Raw genomic sequence first — 18853 nt, 5'->3', positions numbered from 1 at the left:
ATTTACATTTGCTATATGCTTTGCTGTGGAGGATTTTTGTTACTTTTTGTACTCACCATAACTTAACTCAGTGCATACAACACACACCCACACACAATGTGTGTATCTCTGGGTGAATGCAACCTTTCTTTGTGTGTTACAACAATAAACTAAAGCATTGGTGAGTGCCGTGTACATGGACTAGTTTTGTGTGTGTGTGTGTGTGTGAACTCAATCTTTCTTTGAGTGTTATACCATTCTGTAGCGCAGTACAATTGTAATTGTAAATGAAACTAAGCAGAACTTTATTAGTATGGCAGGACGTTTTCCAGTATTGCTAGTGTGTACAGAAATAGAAACTGATGCCAATATTTACACATTACAACAGTAAAGCTTTGCAAACAGTAGGCTTGATATACAGCTTTTTATGAGATACTCTCTCCAAACCTATGTGTGGACGTTGATGTTTGTAGTTCTTTAACTTCTCTCTATTAAGTCTTGTATGCACTATTTATGTACATGTGTGTATACCTTTCTGTTGCAATGTATCTAAACTCTGTTAGTTTTCAAATCTCATGTCCCCATGCATAAAATCTGTCCGACTTTCTGTGTGTAGAACTACCTTCTTTAACCTCTCTCGCTTTGTATTTAGATTTCCTGTGTTATTCTTCCATGTGTCTCTATGTGCATGCGATACCCTACTCCTCCTCCCTTTCTAGCTACCCTGTCTACCTCCCTCACTGACAACACACTTTTCTTCCTCTCATTCATTCTCTCTTTCTGATTGAAGTCGACCCCACTCTTTCTCTCTCCCCTTTGTCCTTTCTTGTCTTTTCCTTCTCCCTATCGTTTTCTTCTTCTCCCCTCTCCTTATTTTCCTTCCTGTCTTTGTTCTCCCCTTCCTTGTGTTGCTTTGCTAGACTGCATTTTCTCTCCCTCGTCTTGTCTGTAACCCTGCTCTTTTCCTCTGTGTTTCCATTTCTTTTTCTCACTTCTTCTCGTCGCCCCCCCCTCCTCCTCCTCTCTTTCGCACTCCCTCTCTCCTTGCCCTGTCTTGGTGCACTCACGTTCCCACCCCCTTGCTCGCTCCCGATTTAGTAGTGAGCCGAGAAGGGGAGGGTTTAAAAGGCCCTGGGGCTAGGAGCAGGGGGAGGTGGCGGTATTGCATCCTGAGCACAGGAGTCAGCTGAGTCTGGGCAGTGCACAGCAGAGACAAAATCCTGCAGCAAAGAGCCATAGGAATCCGTGGGGCATGTGAAGATCTAGGAAACCTAGAGGATACAAATATATTCCAGCGAGGCTAGTAATATATCCACCATCAAGGTTTTTTTTTTTTAATATATATATTTTTTTCTGTTGGAAAAGATCTGGTTTTTTTTTTGTTAAGTGTTGGGAGGGTGGTGTCTTGCTTTACTAAGTGGAGTTGGAAAAAAAAAAACAAAAAAAAGTGTCTGGCAAGTAAAGAAGACTGAGAAGGTGGCAAGGGGGTGAATAGCCCACTTGATGATTCACTGCTTTAGCTGGTTTGTTTGTGATCAAGGCCCCTTGGACACAGAACATCTAGCAGGTAACATTTTAATACAACTTGTAGTTCGTCCTGTTGAATGCATGTAAATGTAAGTATATATCTATATATCTCTCAATAAGTTCATGTACTTTGGGGCTTTTGATATCCTATTTGCAGCTGAGTCAGGCAACCTCACAGTCGGGGGGTCATTAGGGAGCGCGGGGGGATAAGGGGTGGAGAGAAGACTTCCAAACCATCACGCGTGCTCGGGGTTTCCCTGTGCTCTGCTGATATTCTGCCTGGGAGGCCGGGCTGTTACCAGCCCTGGGAGCTGATGGAGGGGCAGTACAAACGTCCCAAGTACACTCTTCCAAGAGGCCAGGGACAACTTGGGAAGCGGGCAACCCCCCATCCACTTTTCATAGCTCTGTCTACTTGGAGAGAGGTGTGGGAAGTTGGAGGAGCAATCTGTGCAGCTAAGGTTACTAACCCACTGGTTGTGCAAATGATCTGGTTAACCTCTTCATGACGTGTTTTTAGTATTTTCGAGGGGGGGGGGGGGCATCATCTACGGGTTATTGGCCGCCTCATACGTTCTCAGATGGCAGCAACATTACTCAAGTACCCTATTGCCTGTGCATCCAAATTCACTTAAGGTTTTTAAAGGCGCAGACGTGTGTGTGTGTGTGTGTGTGTTTGTGTGTGTCGCGCCATATAGGCACTGAAGACATTCGGTTTTAATTGGCTAACATTCATATTAACCTTCCTGATGAGGTGTTTCGTCGTCTAAGGATCAATCACAATTGCTTCTTAAACTCGAGCAAGTCCCCTAGCACTGCATAAGTGTCTGCCAAGTCCTATGGCTGTCACCACATGGTAATCCTACTCATGCAGTGTTTTTTTTATTGATATTGCATCAATTCCACGTGTGATGTTTGCAAAATGCAACGCCTCCAAAATATTGACTGCAAAATCCACCTCGCCCCCCCCCCCCCCGTGCAGTGTTACTTAATGGTAACCATACTTTTGCAGTGCTGCTGCGTGTTACTTTAAAAACCTTTTTTAGTTCAACTGAAATTGCATTTTTCCCCTTTAATACATATGCAGTATGAAACTAGAGCAGGGGGGCTGGGAATACTCCTGGGCTTCACTAGATCTTGTTTATAAAAGTGTGTGTGTGTGTGTGTGTGTGTATATATATATATAAACATATTTTTTTTTTAAACGTTATTAAATCCTTCTTCACAGAAGATCCTGCCCTCCGAAGGGGAGGGTAAGATTGAATGGGGTGGTTTTTTTTTTTTTTTGGGAGGGGGAGGGGACGGCGGAGTGGGAGTCTCCTACATCTCTCGCTGAGTGGTTTATTTTAAGCATTTGCAATGATTGTCCCGACTGCCAAGTATTTTCCTGCACCCCCAGAGAGCGGGAGGGAGGGAGGGGAGGCTGGGCATTGGCAGCAGGGATCTGATAGTAAATAGAAAGAACACGTGAAAGGCGAGGCTCAAAACAAACGTGTCTTGCTTGCTGCAGGGAGTAGTTGGATCCTCGTAAGTTCAACTTAATATTGTCTTCTGCTGACCGCTGTACACGCGAGGCGGTGCGGGGGCACTGCGCGTGGATCTGAATGTTTGTGTGTGGGAAATATTCGCTGTGTGGCAGGGACGCCTTTTCTCCCAATGTTATGTCTTGATGCACTTATCGTGCGTGTTCGTTCTTACACATGCTTCATGCCAGGTGTACAGCAACCCCTGTGTGTACATTTGATGTATGAAACCTGGTAACTTTGTTTAGGATAAGTGGGTTTATATAATGTTTTAAATAAACCTTTCAGACAATTAACAGAGTTAATTGAGGTGTGTGTATATAATATATTTTATTTTGGCTGGGTGGGGGTGGGACCGACATGCGGACCACACATTTTGGTTGGGTATTCTGTGTAGACTAAATGGGATACAGGAAGAAATTGCATGCGTCTTTCCTGCAGTGTGTAACTGTGTTTTTCTGTCACTGATGGGGTGGTGGCCGGTGGCATGAATTACTATAGTGATCTCACTTGTGTGAAGTACAGAACAAGATCTATCAATCAGCATTATAATGACTGATAAATTCCTGCGCGACTGCTACTAATGCATTGTTGGATTTGTACTGCCTAAAATGAATTGATACATGAGTGACAAATCCTAAGAGTAAAATGAAATATAACCCATATCAAGTATTGTGGATGTTATGCAGTTCATCAGATATATTTCTTTTTTGACTTACATTTTATATATAGTTGAGCTGAATAGTTGTGACAAAATTCGTAGCTGGCGATCTATAATTTTTGTTTTAACTCCTTCAAATAAATTTAATAGAAGTGGTCCTCTTATCCTGGACCACTAGTGGTACTTATAGTTTGGCTACCCAATGGATTAGTTCCCTGTCTGCAGAAAGGAGCATCCAGTTTGCTGGAGAAAGTGGTGTCAATAGTTGGGTGATCCAGTGAGTAGTTTAGTTTACTGGATCTTTTAGTTTAACATTGCCTGATCAGATAAGTAATCGGGAGATTCTAGCCCACTACTAGTTCGTCCACTTAACATTTAGAAAAATGTTTAGAGTCGGGGAGCATGGGCTGGACAACACTCATAAATAATTGGAAGGGAGTAAGCAGCATTCATATCTGTTGTCACAGGTAAAAAGGAAGGCTGGCTGGAGCCAGGCCTGTGTACAGTAGATACAGACTTGCTCCGCTTGGACACTTCAGTCAATAATTATTATTACAATGGTCCAAGTACTGAAATGAGGATGCTTGTCTACAGTGCAATGACTCAAATGATGGGTAAGGTTGAAAATATTCTAAATGCTGTAATTCTGCTTACTTTCCGGTTATGTGCTGCTGCTATTCCAGAGGCCGCAAAAGAAATAATGGGGGAATTCTTAATGGATTTTTTTTTTTTTTTTTTTTTTTAAACCATGTCATTGGATGCAGTCGTCATATGCGTTACAGGATTAGTTCTACATAGATGTCCCGTCGTATTTTTATTTTTGAAATTATCTGGTTTACCTTCCAGCGGAATCACATTTCTCTACCTAATTTTGCGACCATTGTCTGCTACAGATAAATGTTAAGATGGTAGTCCCTTGTAAAATGAACCAGATTTCAGAACATTGTTGGGTGTTTGATACTGTTATCAAATCAACTTTGTCGTGTCGTGCGGCACATTCTGATCTAATGAAGTTTTCTGGGCAAACTGCATGGTAACCCGCTGCCCCCCTACAATTGTTGCCAAATTGTGCATTTCATTTACCACTGAAATATCCCAATTTCCTTCAACCCCACAGTAATATCCAACAGGGGAGTCTCCTTTCCATTTTTGGGTGGCGGGTCAGTTGTTGGTGTAAAATGTGCACAGTCCAATAGGAGTTGGAATCTTTCCCAGTTCCTTTGACTATTCGTTAAAAAATTAGCAAAGCTGCAAAGGGTTTGAAATACTATGTCCGTTTGCAAAAACAAATGAGTATTACTTTATTTTTTTGTAGCTTGTAAGTGGTGTACGTGCAAAAATGCTTTGCATATCTGTGGGGTCATCAATGGTAATAACCGTTGTAAGTCAGTAAGGGTGTTGATTCGTTAAGCAGAAGAAGCTTTTAAAATGCAATCTCGCCAAGTATGTCAACTATTTGTCTCTCACAAAATGCCTTGACTTTATTCTTTTGGATTAAAATACCCTACTATTTTGTTTCTGAAGTGTTGACATTGAATCACATTTTTACTGACTTAGTCCATTCATAATGGTGAACATTTGAAGAATAGATTCTTGACCTTGATTACTGTAACTTTATAGCTGCTATAAGATTAATATAATAATCAACTGAGCCTAAAATAAAGTTGTGTGTAATGCATATTCCCTGTAACTTGTGCTGCGCAGTGAGCTTCCCCATATTGAGGCCAACGAAGGCTATTAAACATATATGGAGACTTGTGTAACAAATGTTAAGCCTAGAGACGGGTCTTTTTATGTTGCGATTCCAGTGTATATTGCAAAGTGACACCTAAAAGATCTGTCTTGTGTAATTTTAAGGTGGCTGGGGGTTGTTCTGAACACGAGCTGCGGCTTCGTGTTTTACAGACCAATTTTTTTTTCCGTTTTTGTTGAACTGCTAACATATGTTTTATACTATGTCAAAGTAGCAATGATGACTGCTGACACAGCAAGTCTTGCTTACAGCTTTGCCATTTTAACCCTTATGTGCCTGACTTTGCTTCATACTGTGGTCCGTAAACCCTTGTTTTAATCTTTTAATTTAAAGTGCCTCTTAGGCAGAAGTGCAACCTTCTTGTTACCTTTTTAGGTAACTTAACCCTTTACCGGCTAGTAGCTGTTTCACAACCCCATGGCCACCTGCAATTCTTTGCTGGCCTCTCTTGCAGCCAAGGATTTAGTAAATTTGTTGCTGTACAATCATTTAACAATAAATAAATAACGCTACTTGGTTTTTGGTTTCTTGCACCAAATTCTAAAATTCTGCACCGAAGGCAGTACACTTAAGCTAAAATTTAGCACATTTTCATATGCGATCAAAGTTGATTTATTTAATTTTGTTGTGTGGTAGTTTTCCTGTATCCTATGTTCATGGTAATTGACTTTTTTTTTTTATTTTTTTTTTACCTGTAGAAAGGCACTGCGCTGGAAAACAGGCAGACTTATAACAGTGTAGTGCCTTTCTACACTCATTGATGGGCCTCTAATGCCTATGGTGAGCAAGATTATTTAATTAGTGACGTGATGGGCCTGAGCTGCAAACAGGCACTTGAACTGCTACTCGCAGATAATGCCTAGTGTGTTTAGGAGATTAAAACCCCTGCAGAAGTTATTAAATGCGCCCCCCCCCCTCCCCACAGTCACCCTCTGGTATTATCTTCAGCCCTTGTCTATCCACTACTGGATAAATGGCCCCTCAATGATCTCTTCCGTACAGGGGTTGCAAGCCTCTCCATGTTCACCACTTTCATTTTTTTTTTTTTTTTGTCCGATCTTGTCATCTCGGTCTTTTGATCTCCCTTGGAATCCGGGTGTGCAAACTTGAATCCCTGCGCGCCACCCCTCGGCTCTGGCGTCAAATGCCACCGCGTGGGTCATGTGATGTCACATTGACATGGCGATTCGTCGCTGGAAACCAAGGTAAGAAGTTGCAGAGGCCTCATGCGATCCCGCGTTTAATTTAAATCACTGAGCTAGGACAAGACTTGTACGACTGTTATAAAAGTGGGCATTACCCATCCCAGGTAATTTACTACTGCCTGACCCGCGTGAATCTTCAGGTTGGCTTCAGTTTCAAAAAAGAAAACAATTTTCCGCTAAACGTGCTGCTCATAACATCCTGTTGGAGCAAGAAAGGGCTTTTCCAATTTTTTGTTTTTTTTAATTTATTTATTTATTTTTTTGCCTTGCCTCAAGACTGGCTGTTTAATAGCGCCTTGATCCAGCAAAAGTTTTATATCCAGCACTATCCTCAGTTGGAAGGAGTCTTCCCCCTGGAACTGTCTGACCACCCGCATGGTCCATACAGCCTCTAGCCTGCAGGAATGCCATGAGTGCGTCTGACGAGGAACGTTTTTGGCACCAAATGATATTTAGACAGGTATTCCCCACTCCCCCTCCCCTAGTGAATAGTAAATTAGCAGCATGTGGGATTGGTTTGTTACAGGGGACCAGGAAGAGCAGACTTTCTGCAAGAAGCTCTGTTATGAAGCCTATACAAGCAGTCTCAAACTAAATGCTGTACAGACTGCGATGTTGGTTTCCAGCTACCTACCTCAAGAGATTATTTGCACAGATTATTGCACAGATTGCATAAAAAAAGATGGCTGATGAGCAAAGTTCTGCACAAATAATTACTGCAGTCTCATTGACTGACTGGAAGAAGATTTTGCTTATGCAGTCATGGTTTTTTAAATGGCACAGGTCAGACTTAATTGATCAGGCTTTAAGACGGCAAATCTAATTATTTGGCAAAGACAAATGTTTTGGAGCTTGGGGAATATTCTTTATTTGAATAAGAGGCCCAAGTGGATGTGGGTTTCTACAAGCCATAAACTAAATTAAAAAGTGAGCACTACATTAAATATGAAGGATTCGGAGTTGGCGGTCATGGACTTTCCTTTTATAGGTGCTCAAAGTTGAGTAAATATTTCTATATACAGCTCTATCAAGGTCAGTGAGAAGGTGGAATAGGGCTCATTGGATTTGATTCCTCAGATCTGCATGGTGTTGAAGACAAAATCAAGCTTGGAATGGAGCTCTATTTTCAGTAGCAAATGATTCCGGGGCTCTTGTAAAATAAAGAGCTGTCATTCGATTGCTGTAATTTTTGTGAGACAGGAAGTACGTTGTTGACTTTATAAGCAGGTATAGTACACCATAGACCAAGGCAATGGGACTAAACCAGCAGGTTTTCAGTCTGTTAATACAGAAATGGGGCCAACTTGATGTCTATCTTGTGACATCAGCACTCAACATAAAAGTACTAATGTATGTTAAGATGGCACAACCTGGAAGCTGTATCCAGTGATGCCTTCTTGATCACTTGGGATTTACACCCATTCCATATTCAGTGGGTAATGAGCAAAAGGAGTCTGCTCAAGTTATGTTGTTGGCTAGGTACTGGCCCAGGTGGACATTGTTTGCATATTTAAGAAGTTTGTTGGTAGGAGAGCCGTGGATTCGCCGGGCATTGGTAGAATGCAGAATTTGTTTTTCCCAATTCCTGAAGTTGATGGGATGGAATAACACTAGTTTGAGGGCACTAGGGTTCTTCAATTATGTCCTATCAACACGTTTGTTAGAGTATCAGATCTGTAGACAGTTTATACTCCTCTGGTGTTTAACTACGAGAACTGGAACCTTTGCAGCTGCAAGGCCTTACTACTATTATTATTATTATTGGACTTGTGTAAAGATTTCAGAAGGGATTCAAGCCAAAGTTGCTAACGCTGTTTCTGTGTTGGGTGCATTTTACCTTTAAAAGTGACTGGAATACGATTACTGTATTTGAGAGCTGTTTTTAGAATTGGACCTACAATAAGGATCCTCTGTGGAATCTGAATCCGAGTTCTAGAACAACATATTCACCTGCCTATGAAATCAGTTAACAAGGTTTCTATGTAGTTTCTAACAATAGTTTTTCTTACAGGCATTAAATCGGCGTGAAGAGTTGAACTCTATGCCTGTTTTTTTTTTTTTTTTTTTTTTTTTTTTAAACATTATTTCAGATACACCAGGACAAGATAGTGATGAGAACTGTTTCCAATTTGAGTAGTTAGATTTTTATATCTGACATTGTTGCCCTAATTTTGTCTGAATCAAACTGGTCACAAGAACCGTCAATGGTACAATCTATCTTTAGTTGGAGCACAGAGAACATGTATAGAGAACTGATGTTTTGGGAAAACTTCTAGGTTGCCTGTGCTTTTTGAATGGCCCAGGTATGTTATAGCGACATCGGTTGTCTCAATATCCAGATGGATTAAGGCAACTATTTGCAAAGCATTCAAACAACCTGTAGGGTTAAAGGCCTACTCTACCAGGACAATGGCAACTTCATGGGCAGGAAAGGTACATGCTTCTGCCTAGGAAATTTGTGAATCAGCAACCTGGTCTCTACACAGGCTTGCCAAGCATTACTGTATGTTCAATCAGTGTATGCAAAATTGGGTTGAAAGGTGTTGTAGAAGAAAATGGGAAAAGTACCTTCCAATATTTCTGTTGGTCCTCTATGGCAGGCTACTTCATGTTAATTGTTGCCTTTTTAATTAAGGCTTTTGACAGAGGATAATTGACCTGGGATAAAAAATGCTGCGGCCCCCCCCTTTTTTTAATTTTTTTTTATAAATAGTAGTATGTATTGCAATACCTTGGCTGGATGGAGGAATTGACCCATTGGTGCCTGTCATTGACGACTTTGCAGAAACTGACGTTTCTGAAATTGTTTCTCAAACTTTGCTCTCAAACTTTGCTCTCCAATTTTCTTCCATGTCCTTGGGCAGTATACATATCTCAATACTTTGTGTTGTCGATAGCTTCTGAATTTTGTTTGCATTAGGATTACTTTATGTCCCTTCTACAGAAGTGGTTGTGATCCTGCTATGCCCTCTATACCATGGTGCCCTGTGTCTTCTGCCAAACTTGATTATGCTAGGGAGAAAGTTTGATAAGATGGAACATGTTCAATCCCTTACTAAATGAGCGCACTAAAAGCACCATGCAATGATTCCTCTTGCAGAACTGCTACTGCTATATAGTTTTGAAGCAATAATTGCTGAGAAAGCTACAGAGGAATAAATGGCACTGTAGTACTTTTTTTTTTTTTTTTTTTTTGTATTTGTTTTTTGAGCCATGAAATGTCAAATTGCAATGTACTATAGTAACCTGCTTCTTATATATTGAAAGGCTCATGAAAGATTAGCATAGATCACGTGCAACATTGCTTTTAAATATCTGTGTAATCCTTTTTGGAATTTTAGAATGTATTGCTTGCCTTTTTGACTTTATTGTGGCTTGTAGCTTTTTCTTCTAGCGTTCCTGTTGTGTGCTATATTGTAATGAGATGTAGCAACAATTTATTTCTCCTACTGATAACAGCGTTATCACGTTGCAAGCAGACTAACGTTTTTCCCTTGAACGTGTCACAGGGAACAAACACTGCTGCTGCAGTACATCTAGTAGAAGTACATGTAGTAGAAGTCCTGCAAAGAATTTAAAAGCAATTTGGGTCTTTAAGCCCAGTAATGAACGCGCTTTCAGAAGGTGGGGCCTTGAGCAGAAGGCAGCTTAATTTTTATGTATTGACCTACAGTGATGTGAAGCCCCCTCCAGGTGCCCCATGACATGGTAAATACGTCATGGGTGCTTTGCTCATTTTCTAGGGGAAGTTGTTTCTCGCTCCAGTGGAGAGCTAGATGTGGTCTGAAGCGGCCTTCTGTTAGTGTCGTGTGATCACATGACCACGATGTGCTGGAGAGATTGGTGGGGCTTTAAGTTATCCTGAAGTCTACTGGACTCTGGGGGAGGGCCATTTGAACCTCCTGGATAATTACGGTAATGTTTTAAATACTTGATATCCCCCAATGATTCCAGCCATCCCACGCAAGTTTGTAAAATGCACACTGTTAATCATGCTGCTGCCACTGTTTGGGACAGTCTGCCTTGTACAGTTCAAGAGGCCCCTTCGCTGAATATGTATAAAAACGGGCTCAAGGCCTAACTGTTTACCCAGGCATTTAATGAACCACAACCTGTCTGGAATTTAATAATTACAATACAGGATGGGGCAGTACTGTATCTTACCTTTCTCCCCCCCCTCCCCATTTGTGTAACTGAAGTGCACGATGTCACTTTGAAAGGCGCTATATAAAGTTATTAAACTCTAAACTGATACTTTGTTAAAGGATACCTATCCAAATGCAATAAAAATGTACAGTATCATCCCCTATTCCCCCTCTGTTCCCGACATGCCCTCACCAAACCTACTGGACAGTACCTGCCACCCAAAGCATATAACGATACCTGAACACATTTTCAATTTAGAATCAGTCTTTGACTTGTGAATTACAAATGTTACAGCAGTTGCCTCTGAAATTTTAAATATCCTAGCCCTGTATACTATTCAACTTGCTCAACACAACCAACTCACTAATCCCAGGAGCCCCAAAAAATGCAAATGCCATCCTGAATTGCATCACTTCATAACTTTACGAACATATCCTACATGGTGAATATCATATATTAAACATTCAAGATTTAATTGGGGTTGCACTTAATCATGCAAACCCAATTTTAAATTATACTAACAAATTATTTGTATAATCACTAACCAAAAAGGTGAAATATGCTAATTTTTCTTTCAGCCCCTACCCTGGAATTTTCCATCTGAGCAACTGGCACAAATGGATCAGCTAAACGGTCTCCCCCCTCATTCCCTAAACAATCTACTTCCTTTGCTAACGCTAGCCATTCCTCCCAAAATCTTTACATTGAAAGACCACACCGCCAGTGACGAGAATTCTCATCACTCTATTCCACTGATGCCATACTCTTGCTTAAACTTGCCTGCTTGGTACCCTCTGCAATGACTTTCTCATTGGAGCTCCCACCTTTCTCCCTGCTGGTACCCCCTGGCCACACTGACCGTATTTGTGGCGTCATCAGACTGCCTTAAATCCACATACTAAACATCCCAACAGGAATGGAGTCTCCTAGGCAACCTTTAACAAAAAAAGCTTGTCAGATTTCAACCATGCCATATGTCCATAAACCTTTATATTCACCGCCGATAATGTCTAAATAACAAAATAGTGCAAAAAACACTTTCGGTGCCCTTTTTCCCAAAAACACTAGCGAAACCTGCAACCAATTACCAAATATTTTTGGCAATTGCTTTTTTCTGGCAAGTGAATCTAATTGTAACTCTGCCATATTAAACTATTCCAACCTCTCCCCATCTAGAATTAATGTCCACATATCCATAAACTCTCCCTTCTATAAGTTTTTCCTTTGCTAACTTTGACCGTTACTGATACTACTGAATTGGGCGTCTGCTACATTAGGGGACTCAAAAACCAATGGGTCTCTTGACCACTACTAACCACAATTTCCCTCCCAACAGCAGAAGTACAGTTATCAAGTTTACTTATGGACACTTTTATTTCCCTGACCAGTTCACCAATACGATCACTAGCAACCTCTCCCCTTTGCTGCTCTAACCTCTCCATACTTGCCTACCAGAACCTCAATCCAAATGGGGGGGGGGGGGGGGGGGGGGTCTAAGAACCCTCATTTAATCTGTCTACATCGCTTCTGTCATCCTCTTCTTTGCCAGCATGTTAACTCTCCAGCTGCATACATTTTTTTTTTAGGTCCCTTGCTGCCAGTGCCTGTGAGGTCACCTGGCATCTGCTCTTGCGCACTGGTACTTGTCGAGCACAGGGTGGGTGTGTGTGTGTGTGTTTACCCAAACATTTCCCAACTGGGCTGCTTCCTCTGTCTGCCACCAACTGGTGCACCCCTTCCCACTCTATTTCCAAGACCGGCCTGCTGTCTGGCCTCCATAGTTTCTCACTAGCTCTTCCACAATGGCAGCCTTGGCCTGTTCTCAGTGCGCACAGTACTCGGTTCCTCGGCAGCCTCCTTTTCATCACTTCCCTGAGCCAAGCTCAATCTTTATTGTTCCGTCACAGATGCTAATGGTGCTTTGATACCTCCTGGAATCACCCACCACGGATCTGCTTCCTATGACCCTGTTGCTGAACTGCCTATCCCACACAGGTTTAAGCTAGCTAAAATAGGATTAATTGAGCAGATAAACTAGAAAACCTGCTTCTCTGTTAACCTAGAATGGTTGACCATGCGGACAGGTGGCAAAACTGCCAACGTGGCTGCACCCACTTTACAAAACCCTCCAGTCACTGCCCCTTTTTGAAAAATATTTTACTGTGATGCCTAAAACTAAACCCATTCCCCACCAGTGTAGTCCTCATCCGCAATCATGTTACCCATTCCCAAGAGGTGCCATGGGGCTTTGTTTTTGTTTTTTTTTTTTTTTTTTTTTTTTTCCCTCTCGTAGTACAGTTTTATGTATTGTTGGTTGTTTTTGTCGTGTGTGTGTGTGTCCTACTTAACATTTTGCATCTAGCATTCCTAAAAATGGCAGCTGTTCAGTCCCATAGTGGTGGTAGCTTGCAGGTTGTGTGATTACATACTTTTGTATAAACTGGAAGGATAAGATGATAAATGAGTACTTTCAGCTTCTGAAGCAACTGGTGATTTTAATAGATTACAACAAGGTTACTACAGTGCATGATTGTCATATAGCAGCAGATGACAGGTTTTTGTTGGGAAGACTTGTTACAGCTTGTGTGCAGTTATGCAGGTTTTACTAGTGTATATATATGTGTGTATATATATGTATATATATATGTGTATATATATGTGTATATATATGTGTATATATATATGTATATATATATATGTATATATATATATATATTACTGTTTTTTTTCTTTTTTTTTTTTCTGGCCAAATCAAAATGAATTGTGCAGGGCATTACTAGCCAACACATGGCTACCAAAAGATATCTATCCTCTTGTCTTCAAACAGTTTGAGGGTGTTACAGAAACTAAGGAAAGCTCTACCTGTAAAAAAATACCCAGACAAACTGTTAACTATGAGGAATTAACTAAATTACTGCATGCTAACTTTAGTCAATGTATCTAATGTACAAAATGGAAACAAAACAAATGAAGAATCTGCTGCCTAGCATACATAGAACCAGTGACGGATATGCACATAAGTCATTTTTCAAATACTTTCCAATAACGGACCCCATTTCTTGCAATGTACAGGCATACCCCGCATTAACGTACGCAATGGGACCGGAGCATGTATGTAAAGCGAAAATGTACTTAAAGTGATGCATTACCTTTTTCCCACTTATCGATGCATGTACTGTACTTCAATTGTCATATGTGCACAACTGATGTAAATAACACATGTGTAACAGGCTTTATAGTCTCCCCGCTTGCGCACAGCTTCGGTACAGGTAGGGAGCCGGTATTGCTGTTCAGGACGTGCTGACAGGCGCATGCGTGAGCTGCTGTTAGCCTATTGAGTGATATGTACTTACTCGCGAGTGTACTTAAAGTGAGTGACCTTAAACCGGGGTATGCCTGTAGTTGGTGTGGATTTAATTGCAGCTGCTTTTAACTGTATACTAAACTTTAATTTCCATTAACTAGCAGGCGGTAAGGTGTATTTGATCCATAACTGGCTGTTCCCCAGATGTCCCACACTGGTCTTCTCTTAATGGTTTACTACTATCTGTGCTATAGAATATGGAACTAATGGGGCAGGTCAACGACCATTTTGTGGGTTAGCGGCTTTTTATATTTGGACCATTGCCCATGTTGGTAGTCCTAGGTGCCATGTTTATAGATTGTGGAGGTCCCACCCCCTTCCCTGCTTGTTTTGACCCACAATAAAACCCTAAACATTTCTTGGGAGGGAGTTGGTCCCTGTATGTTAAAGGAAACGTTAAGCATTGTAGTGGTACTCCTTCTGGAGGATTGCTGATTTATTTTTCTTTTTTTTTTTGTCTACTGACACTTCAAGAATAGGCTTGGACATCAAGGGAAAGCCAAGTTACGTGTTTGTAAGACAACCATTAGGGTTAATGTGTACCAGCAGAGAAACGTTTGCTTCGTTGAATATAGAATTAGTCCCTTTAGTATTAACACGTATCTGGAGCAGGTCCTCTATTACGTTAGCGATCGATATCTCAATTGGTAATTTGATTTATTGCGGGGGATGTGAAGAACTCTTATTTTATTTTTTTTGTGGTAATTTTCTGCATTACTCTAGAGCAGTGGTGACCAACTCAAGGGCCACCACCGTGTTAGGTTTAAAGCATATCTCTGCTTCAGTACCACTGGTGCAATTATGACTGAGCCACTGAACATGACCTGTTGTTGGCCCTTGAGGACGGGCATTGGCCACCCCTGCTATAGTTGGTGTATGTACCAGAAGCTCAGAAAGTGGGGGGGGCAAGATTTTTCAGCGGGGTGCGCTGTCATTTCATGCCGATGACAAAAAAAGGAGGGTGCGAGCCGCTAAAAGCATGCAGAGGGAAAGTTTGCACACACCTGTATTATACTACGTTAAAATTCTCCCTCTCCCTCCCCATGAGCTCTGAAAATTCCTCACAAAAGGCTCGATTCTGAATCCGGTGGGGTGCTGATGAGGTGCTCCTCCCCTGGTTTTCCCGTTGTGTAGGATTGAACCTAGCTCCCTCCCTACCAGTCTTGAGGAAGAAGTTTTATATAAGGTAAAGTGAAAAATGGAATACACGATGGCAACAGACAGGGTAGAAAGTAGGGTTGAATATTTTGATGTACAGAAAATTCTAAATAAATTTTAGTCTGTCTTATTCTCTGTCCCAACCCCCCCCCCCCCCCATCCCCACTGGGCCTTACCTCAAGTGCTGGTTACAAACTTGCCGCAATGTAGAAGTTTGTATCTTAATGTTGACCCATTTCTGTTACGAAAATTAGTTGTCAAGTTTCGGAGGGTTCTCTGCCCCCTCTATGTGACACCTATGCACAGAGTCCAGGATGTCTCCCAAGGTCAAAAAGTCCAAATTCCTGATCACTATGGTGATTTTAAGTTATATTCTTCTTACAACAAACACTGGAGCTGTCCCCAATAAAAAAAGCTTGAAGTAAGAGACCCCCACCCTGGGAAAGTGGAAGGTCCATACTTTCAATCCAAGCTAAAACCATGTGAACCGCGGCCTCCATAAAACTAATATCCCTCAATGTCAAAGGCCTGATTTCAGTTAGAAAGAAGAGACTTGCACTCCCTTTAATTAAAAAAACATAAGGAGATATTCTATTCATAGACTCATTTTAATACCCCCTCCCTGCCGAACACATTTCCCCAGTCATACTTTGCGTCATTCCCATGTTAAAGAGGAGTTGCTATTCTAATAATAAATAACATCCATTTGCGCTGACAAAGTGGTGGCAAATCCCGAGGGTAGATATCTAATTGTAAATGGATCCCTCTCGGGGACTCCGGTGTCCCTCAAACATACGCTCCTAATGAAAACCAAACTGACTTTCTAAGGACAGTCTTACAATCTTTAGACCAATAAAACTTTTCATCTCCTAATAATAGCAGGAGATATGAACACAATATGCGTCCTAGAACAGGACAAATCTAATACCCCAGGTATCTCGCACTCAATTCAAGTACAGAAATCTTCAACAATAAAAAAAGTTAAGAGTTCATAAAAAATCTCACTAGTGGACATATGGAGGGCACAGCCTCAGGGTCGACGGGATTATACGATCTTCTCAAAACCACACCAGACCTACTCTAGTATTGATTATTTTCTGGGTACCAAAAATATTCTTCAGGCATCCACCCAGTCGAATATAGGCCCAATAATCTGGTCTGACCATGCCCCTATTTACTTGGTCCTCTCTTTCCGTCGTCAAAAATAACCCGTACAAATGGAAATTAAACAACTCTATATTGACGTTTCCAGAAATAGAGCGCCATCCGACTACTTCACATTAAACAATGGCTCGGTCTCTGCCCCATCTACACTATGGGAAGCCCATAAGGCAGCGGTGCGCAGACTGGGGGGGCGCAAGACTTTATTGGGGGTGGGGGTGGGCCGTGCAGCGGTTGGAGGGCCCTGCGCTAAGAGCGCGAGGCCTCTAAATTTGCTTACCGGGGGCACGACCAACGAGGCAGCAGGTAAGGGTTGCGTGGGGAGTTTGTGCACCGCTGCCATAAGGCATCAATAAAAGGAGACCTTTTTTCCATAGCCTCATTCAGAAATAAAATTAAACCAGTTAAAGAAATTTCTGACATTGATTGAACTAGAACACACAAACAATCCCTCAAACAGTAACCTACTAGATAAAACAAGGACTGAACTTAAACAGATCCAACTAGACCAAGTGGAGAGCACAAAAATGGACAAATAAAAGATCTTATGACAAGGGCAACAGTGGCAGACCTGTGCTGAAGCAGGAACTGATTGAGCCACCCGTGCTGAAGTGGAGTTATCCTGAACTGACCTGCTGGGTTGTCTTGAGGACTGGAGTTCAGAACCCCTGGGTTACTTGTATCAGTGTTCCAGAATATGATTTTGACTACAGTAAGGTATAGAACTTGTGACACAGACCCTTTCTGCTCCATGATTTTGTGTGCAATCTTTGACTGGCTACCACATTTATTGAAATATACAATCATTTAACACAAAACACTACCATGGGAGGTCAAAATGGAGCTTGCACTGGAACCCGGTGCCGAGATTAAGAATCGTGTTAAACAAACAGAGCCAGACTTGCAGTGGGGAAGCTATAAACAGGGTTAAACTCTTAGTTTTTTTGGGGTGTGGTTGCTGCTGTAAGTGCTGTCCCACAAACCAATACTAAATCCCTGTTCAATACAGATGAAGGGGATTTTGTTTGTGGTCACCTGCAGTAAGTTTGACAACCATTTTGAATTTCGTGAGCATGTTAAGAGTTGAACTGCAGAAACTAGATGTACTGTACAAGGCAGTGCAGTCGCTTTGTTTTTAATGGCGATGGACTGCATTTCCAAAACCTGAGTCTTCCCATTGCAGAACGAATGCAGTCCTTCCCTGTTTCTAATGAAAACTAAAAGAAAGAGAAGGGAGGATAGATGGGGTTGCTGCATTAGGCCGCGTCTATGGTTAACACGACCGCGTGTTGGGGTAGCATAGCAATAGCTATGATGTGCCTCTGAGGCTGTCTTTAGAGCGTGTGGTCCGAAGCGCTCTCGCTCACGATGCAACAAATAAAAAAATTTTCTCGTGTGACAGCCGGGTCACGAGTGGTTTCCCAAATGAGGGCGAACCAGCTCTGATATCACGGCCACACCCCAACACATCCCTGTCGCGTTTACCGAGGCCACAGATCGCTACAGGTAAAGGCTCGGGTCACGTGCACGGTAGCACACACCATGAACGTGGCCTTAAGCAATCTCATTCAATAAAATACCATTCTACATTCTCTGTAGCAGAATGTTTTGACTATTCTGTGCCATCGCAGTAAACTATCGGTTTCCATAGTGATTCGGGGATACCTGAATGTCGTGTACAATTAGGTGGTACTTGTTAACTGTAGCAAATGGGAAAAAACTTTCCGATGGTGAAGTGGTGCAGCCTAAAAAAAGTGGCTTCTAATGTACCAAAGCATATAATATGAGCAAAAAAGTGTGCCGAATCAATAAGGCTCTTCCTGAATTTCTTGATGAACTCTTCATGAAGTTCTTCATAGAACTTGTTTTTGGGTTGGATTGCAAAGAAGAATTTATGGTGAATTGGCCAGGATTGCTTTAGTTTTGTTGCCAACTTGAGCCGAACCATGTAAACTGAGCCAAATGGAAGTCTCTGAGTTTGCATTGTATCAATATCTCTACCGGAATTGTCACACTGGAATGAATCTCAACATTATGTGTTAGCCAATTTGTGTTCCAGTGTGGGTTTTTTTTTTGGTTTTTTTCCCCATAGTCGTCCATTTAGGACGCTCCAAATAATTCATTCATAACTCATTTACGTTACAAATAAAAGGATTAAAACCTAATTTGAAAAACGTTGATGGTCGTTCTGCGGTGCCTTAGAACTATGGCTTCTAGTACTTTATATCTATATTTCTGAAACCGTTGTATGTGCACCTTCGCACTGTCCCTATGGGCAATCTGATTGGCCAGAGGCTTGGACCAATCAGATTGCTCAGTCAGCCCCCCGCCCCCCCACGGCTCTCATTGGCCGGTGGGGTCTAACAGTCTAACACA

At 41.7% G+C, this 18853-nt stretch overlaps 1 protein-coding gene across 13 annotated transcripts in view; it reads left to right on the top strand.

The window, feature by feature from the left end:
- Window positions 1–1121: 1121 nt before the first annotated feature.
- GRB10 (growth factor receptor bound protein 10) overlaps window positions 1122–18853 on the top strand; it is a 286718-nt gene continuing 268986 nt past the window's right edge. For 4 of the 13 annotated variants that reach the window (XM_075586488.1, XM_075586487.1, XM_075586486.1 and 1 more), the window contains exon 1: window positions 1122–1546. The gene's annotated coding sequence lies outside the window, so the exon portion shown is untranslated. Of the gene's footprint in view, window positions 1547–2933; window positions 3034–4112; window positions 4305–18853 lie in introns of those variants that run through there. The other 9 variants (XM_075586489.1, XM_075586480.1, XM_075586491.1 and 6 more) reach the window with 4 other exon arrangements.

Source organism: Ascaphus truei, chromosome 2 (assembly GCF_040206685.1).
Source record: "Ascaphus truei isolate aAscTru1 chromosome 2, aAscTru1.hap1, whole genome shotgun sequence".
Taxonomy (NCBI): domain Eukaryota; kingdom Metazoa; phylum Chordata; class Amphibia; order Anura; family Ascaphidae; genus Ascaphus; species Ascaphus truei.
The sequence above is the reverse complement of the archived record's forward strand: the minus strand, read 5'-3'. Positions and strand labels throughout refer to the sequence as shown.